We start from the raw sequence: 4,730 nt of genomic DNA, 5'->3' as shown, positions 1-4,730 counted from the left end.
CCTAGCTTCTGGTGTGTCCCCTGGCCTCCAGACAGTGGTGTGTCCCCTAGCTTCTGGTGTGTCCCCTAGCCTCCAGACAGTGGTGTGTTCCCTAGCTTCCGGTGTGTCTCCTAGCTTCTGGTGTGTCCCCTAGCTTCTGGTGTGTCCCCTAGCCTCCAGACAGTGGTGTGTACCCTAGCTTCCGGTGTGTCTCCTAGCTTCCGGTGTGTCTCCTAGCTTCTGGTGTGTCTCCTAGCTTCTGGTGTGTCCCCTAGCCTCCAGACAGTGGTGTGTCCCCTAGCTTCTGGTGTGTCCCCTGGCCTCCAGACAGTGGTGTGTCCCCTAGCTTCTGGTGTGTCCCCTAGCCTCCAGACAGTGGTGTGTCCCCTAGCTTCTGGTGTGTCCCCTAGCTTCTGGTGTGTCCCCTAGCCTCCAGACAGTGGTGTGTCTCCTAGCTTCCGGTGTGTCTCCTAGCTTCCGGTGTGTCTCCTAGCTTCTGGTGTGTCTCCTAGCTTCTGGTGTGTCCCCTAGCCTCCAGACAGTGGTGTGTCCCCTAGCTTCTGGTGTGTCCCCTAGCGTCTGGTGTGTCCCCTAGCTTCTGGTGTGTCTCCTAGCTTCTGGTGTGTCCCCTAGCTTGCAGACGTATTGCTGCTTGTCCTAGCTTCTGGTGTGTCTTCTAGCTTAAGGTTTTCTTTGTGACCTTCTAAATCTGTCTTCACCGCCTTATTAATCCTCTTCCTCTGACATGATAATGCAGAAGTAGAAGAGGTTTAAGTCTTTTTTTTTTTTTTTTATAGACCTGTAGGCTGCTCCGGGAGATGAGCTGGTTTTAGTTTGTTAAATCGGGATGAAGGCACCGTGCTCAGTCATCAGCATGGGTAGTAGTAATAGTAGTAATAGTAGCAGTAGCAGTAGTAGCTAAAGCAGAGCAGTTTAAGTAGTAGTAGTAGCAGCAAAAGTAACATTTATGGTACTCATAGGTTGGGAATAAGTTGTTGCATTCAGATGGATTCCTCCGGCATTGCTTCATTTGATCTATCTTTGGGAGCCTCTGACGTGTATTTCTCTGGTAGAATAAGTCCATCTTAAATATGCCGATGACCGGGGGGCTCCATTTGGCTGCCAGTGATGTCACCCTACACCCAGCGCTGATATCACTCCCTCCTGCTCCTGCTACACCAGAAAAGGGGACCACGGTGTACCCGTTTTTATTTCAGTGTGTGCTTTCTTGAATCCATCCCTCTCTCTCTCCCTCTCTCTCCATCTGTCTCGCTTCCTCTTCCTTTCATTCATTCATTCATTCATTCGTTATCTCTCTCACATTCATACTCTTTCTCTATATATTTCTCTCTCTCTCTCGCGCGCTGTCTCTCTCTCTCTCTCTCTCTCGCTCTCCATCTTTCTCTCTCCCTCTCTTCTCTCTTCTCTCTCTCCTCTCTTCTCTCTCTCCTCTCTTCTCTCTCTCTCTCTCTCTCTCCTCTCTCTTCTCTCTTCTCTCTTCCTCTCTCTCTCCTCTCTCTTCTCTCTTCCTCTCTCTCTCTCTCTCTCTCTCTCTCTCTCTCTCTCCTTCTCTCACTCTTCTCTCTTCTCTCTCTCTCTCTCTCTCTCACTCTCTCTCCCTCTCCCTCTCCCTCTCTCTCCACTTCCTCCTCTCTCTCTCTCTCTCTCCTCTCCCTCTCTCTCTCTCCTTCTCTCTCCCTCTCCTTCTCCCTCTCTCTCTCCTTCTCTCTTCTCTCTCCTCTCTTCTCTCTCTCCTCCCTCTCCCTCTCCCTCCCTCTCTCCTCTCTTTCCTCTCTTCTCTCTCTCCTCTCTCTCCCTCTCCCTCCCTCTCTTCTCTATTCTCTCCTCCCTCTCCCTCTCCCTCCCTCTCTTCTCTCTTCTCTCCTCTCTCCTCTCTCTTCTCTCCTCTCTTCTCACTTCACTCTCCATCTCTTCTGCCTCGGCCCCTCTGAGTTGCTCGGCCGCCCCCGATCTGGGTGTCATTCTTTCTTGGTATCATTCTTTCTGGTTGTCATGCTCGCTGGGTGTCACTCTCTCTCTGGGTGTCACTATGGCTGTCAGAGGCTTGGTTGAAGGCGATCAGAGGTCCATCAGTCCTACTCTGTTAGAGATTCAGAGATCCTCTGAGGAGAGGGCACAGAGTCTGGGCCTGAAATCAAGGTGCAATGGGAGGAGTTACATCTTGTTTGGTTGCAGAGGTTTGCTTTGATAAAAGTCTGGGATTGATTTGCCCGATGGATCAGGGACGTGCGTGTATTGATCCCTCACATCTGATTGGGATCTGATTGGGGTGCTCTGACGACCAGCAGTGATTAATGTATTGATGAGGTGATACGACGGTTATGCTCCGCCAACTCGCTCCCGGTCAGCCAATCACAGAGAGGTGGTTTTGGAGGAAGTAAGCTGAACGTCTTATCATTGGCTCATCATGGAAGGTAGATATGGATCGTATTGCACTGACAACCACACAGTCCATTGTTCTCACTCCTGAGCCCAAATTCAATAACTAATCCATCAATCCACTGCAAATAAGGGCATGTGTGTGTTCATGTGCATGTGCGTGTCGGTGTGTGTGTGTGTGTGTGTGTGTGTGTGTGTGTGTGTGTGTGCGTGTGCGTGTGTGCGCGCGCCTTTGGGGGTGTGTGTTTGTGTACACGTGACAGTGATGTGTATCGAGCCTGAAGGTTCTTTTATATACACCCCCACCCCCCACACAAGCTCATGAACCGTAACCATGGAAACCAATCAGTCATATTCATTCATTCACCGTCTTTCTCCCTCCTTCCCCGTTCGCTCCTTTTCATCCTGGCTGCTCTCTTTTAATGTCAGCGTCTCACGTAACCTTGGTTCCGCTCTGCTTTGTGCCGCCATTATACGACCATCCATTCAGCACCTTTCACCCCACTCCCCAGCCCTGGGGGGGGGGGGGGGGGGGGTCCCTCTTCTCGGTCAAGGGCTGATTATGGTTCCACGACGTCCACCCGCATGGGCCTGTCGGAGCCTCCCCAAAAACTGTAACACACCGTCGAGGCGACGCAGCCGCAAGGGCTGTGATCGGTCGACGTGAAAGTCGACGTGAAACCAGAATCAACCACGCTTATTCTCAAGGTCTCTTCCCCCCCCCTGGGTGTGGGGAGTCTGTCCTTATCCAGGTATAGCGTCAGGGGTTGTGGCTGTTTATGTGGGTCCATGGAGCCCTCTGAGACTGAAACTGCGATGAACGAGTCTACTAAATAAGATGTGCTTGACTTCAGTTGAGTCATTCTTATAGACACTGCTGGGAAGCCTAAATAACAATATTCAAAATGAACAATCCTCTGGGTTTCTTATAAGTGCTCCAAACTCTGGAGTATTGATTCATTTAGATCAATAGATGGATAACCACTACCGTCAAATGTGCTTTTATCCACAGGGACTTACAGAGATTCAGGAGGACACAGGTCACGTTTGATGCATTATGTCTTGACTCCACACACTAACATTGAGCATACACTCGTATTTTTCCTGTACTGTGTTCTGCAACACGTAAATCTGGTAATAATTTAACGTGTCCAATGCACTGACAAAAGCAAGGATTACTTATACAGTTTACATATAGAATGATTTACGTCTTCTTCATGGCAGACAGGTGTCAGGAATATTGAGGTCAGCTCTGATTCCCAATCGAACCACAGTATTGGTAAAACAGGTGATGGAACAACAACAGATGACCTCCCCACATTGTTAAAAGGGGGAGGCAAAGAGGTGCCTTCTCAGCTGGATACGTTGACCCCTTGACCCCCCCCCCAAGGGGGAGAAGGAAAAGGCATAATTAATGAATGGCAGTTAGAAAAAAAATGTACAGATCTATTTTTCCATTACATAACTTATTTAGTTGATTTGTATGTCTGCTGTATCTTCCCGTGAGCTGTAAATGTGTGCTGCGCTGTGTGGCCACCAGAGGGGGCTGTCTGAGCGTGGATTCTGAGTCGATGCTTGCCTGTCATGAATATCTAACACATAGTTCGCTGTTCACACTCTTTTAGATGTGTCTGTCCCAGGGCTCATGTGTGCATGTGGACACACACACACACACACACACACACACACACACACACACACACACACACACACACACACACACACACACACACACACACACACACACACACACACACACACACACACACACACACTCATTCGCATACACTCCCAAAAGCCTTGTTAACGAGAGGTTGAGAGAGAGAGAGCGAGGTGGGGAGATAGAGAGATATGAAACACCTTAAATGCCTCTTCCACATCTATAAATAGATAATAACGTCTCACAGTAGAGTAGATAACACTTCTTCAGCTCCACAGCTGTCTCGCACCCCCCCCCCACACACACACACACACACACACACACACACACACACACACACACACACACACACACACACACACACACACACACACACACACACACACACACACACACACACACACACACACACACACACACACACACTGCCACAGTATAGCAGTGTACAATAGATTCAATTATTCCACATACTGGCTTGTCATGACTAGGTGATGATGATGATGATGATCGTATTATCTTCCTCTTCTTCAAATGGTCTCTGTGTCTTTGTGTGTTCCTTTTCCTCTTGTCTCTCCCTCCTCTCTTTCTTTGCCTCTGTGTGTCTTTGTGCCTTCTGTCCCTCTCTGTCTTTCTGTCTTTCTCTCTTTCTCTTTGTCTCTCCCTCTCTGTCTGTCTGTCTCTCTCTCTTTCT

The sequence above is a fragment of the Gadus macrocephalus genome, chromosome 2, assembly GCF_031168955.1.
Source record: "Gadus macrocephalus chromosome 2, ASM3116895v1".
Lineage (NCBI taxonomy): Eukaryota > Metazoa > Chordata > Actinopteri > Gadiformes > Gadidae > Gadus > Gadus macrocephalus.
Note: the sequence above shows the minus strand (reverse complement) of the source record.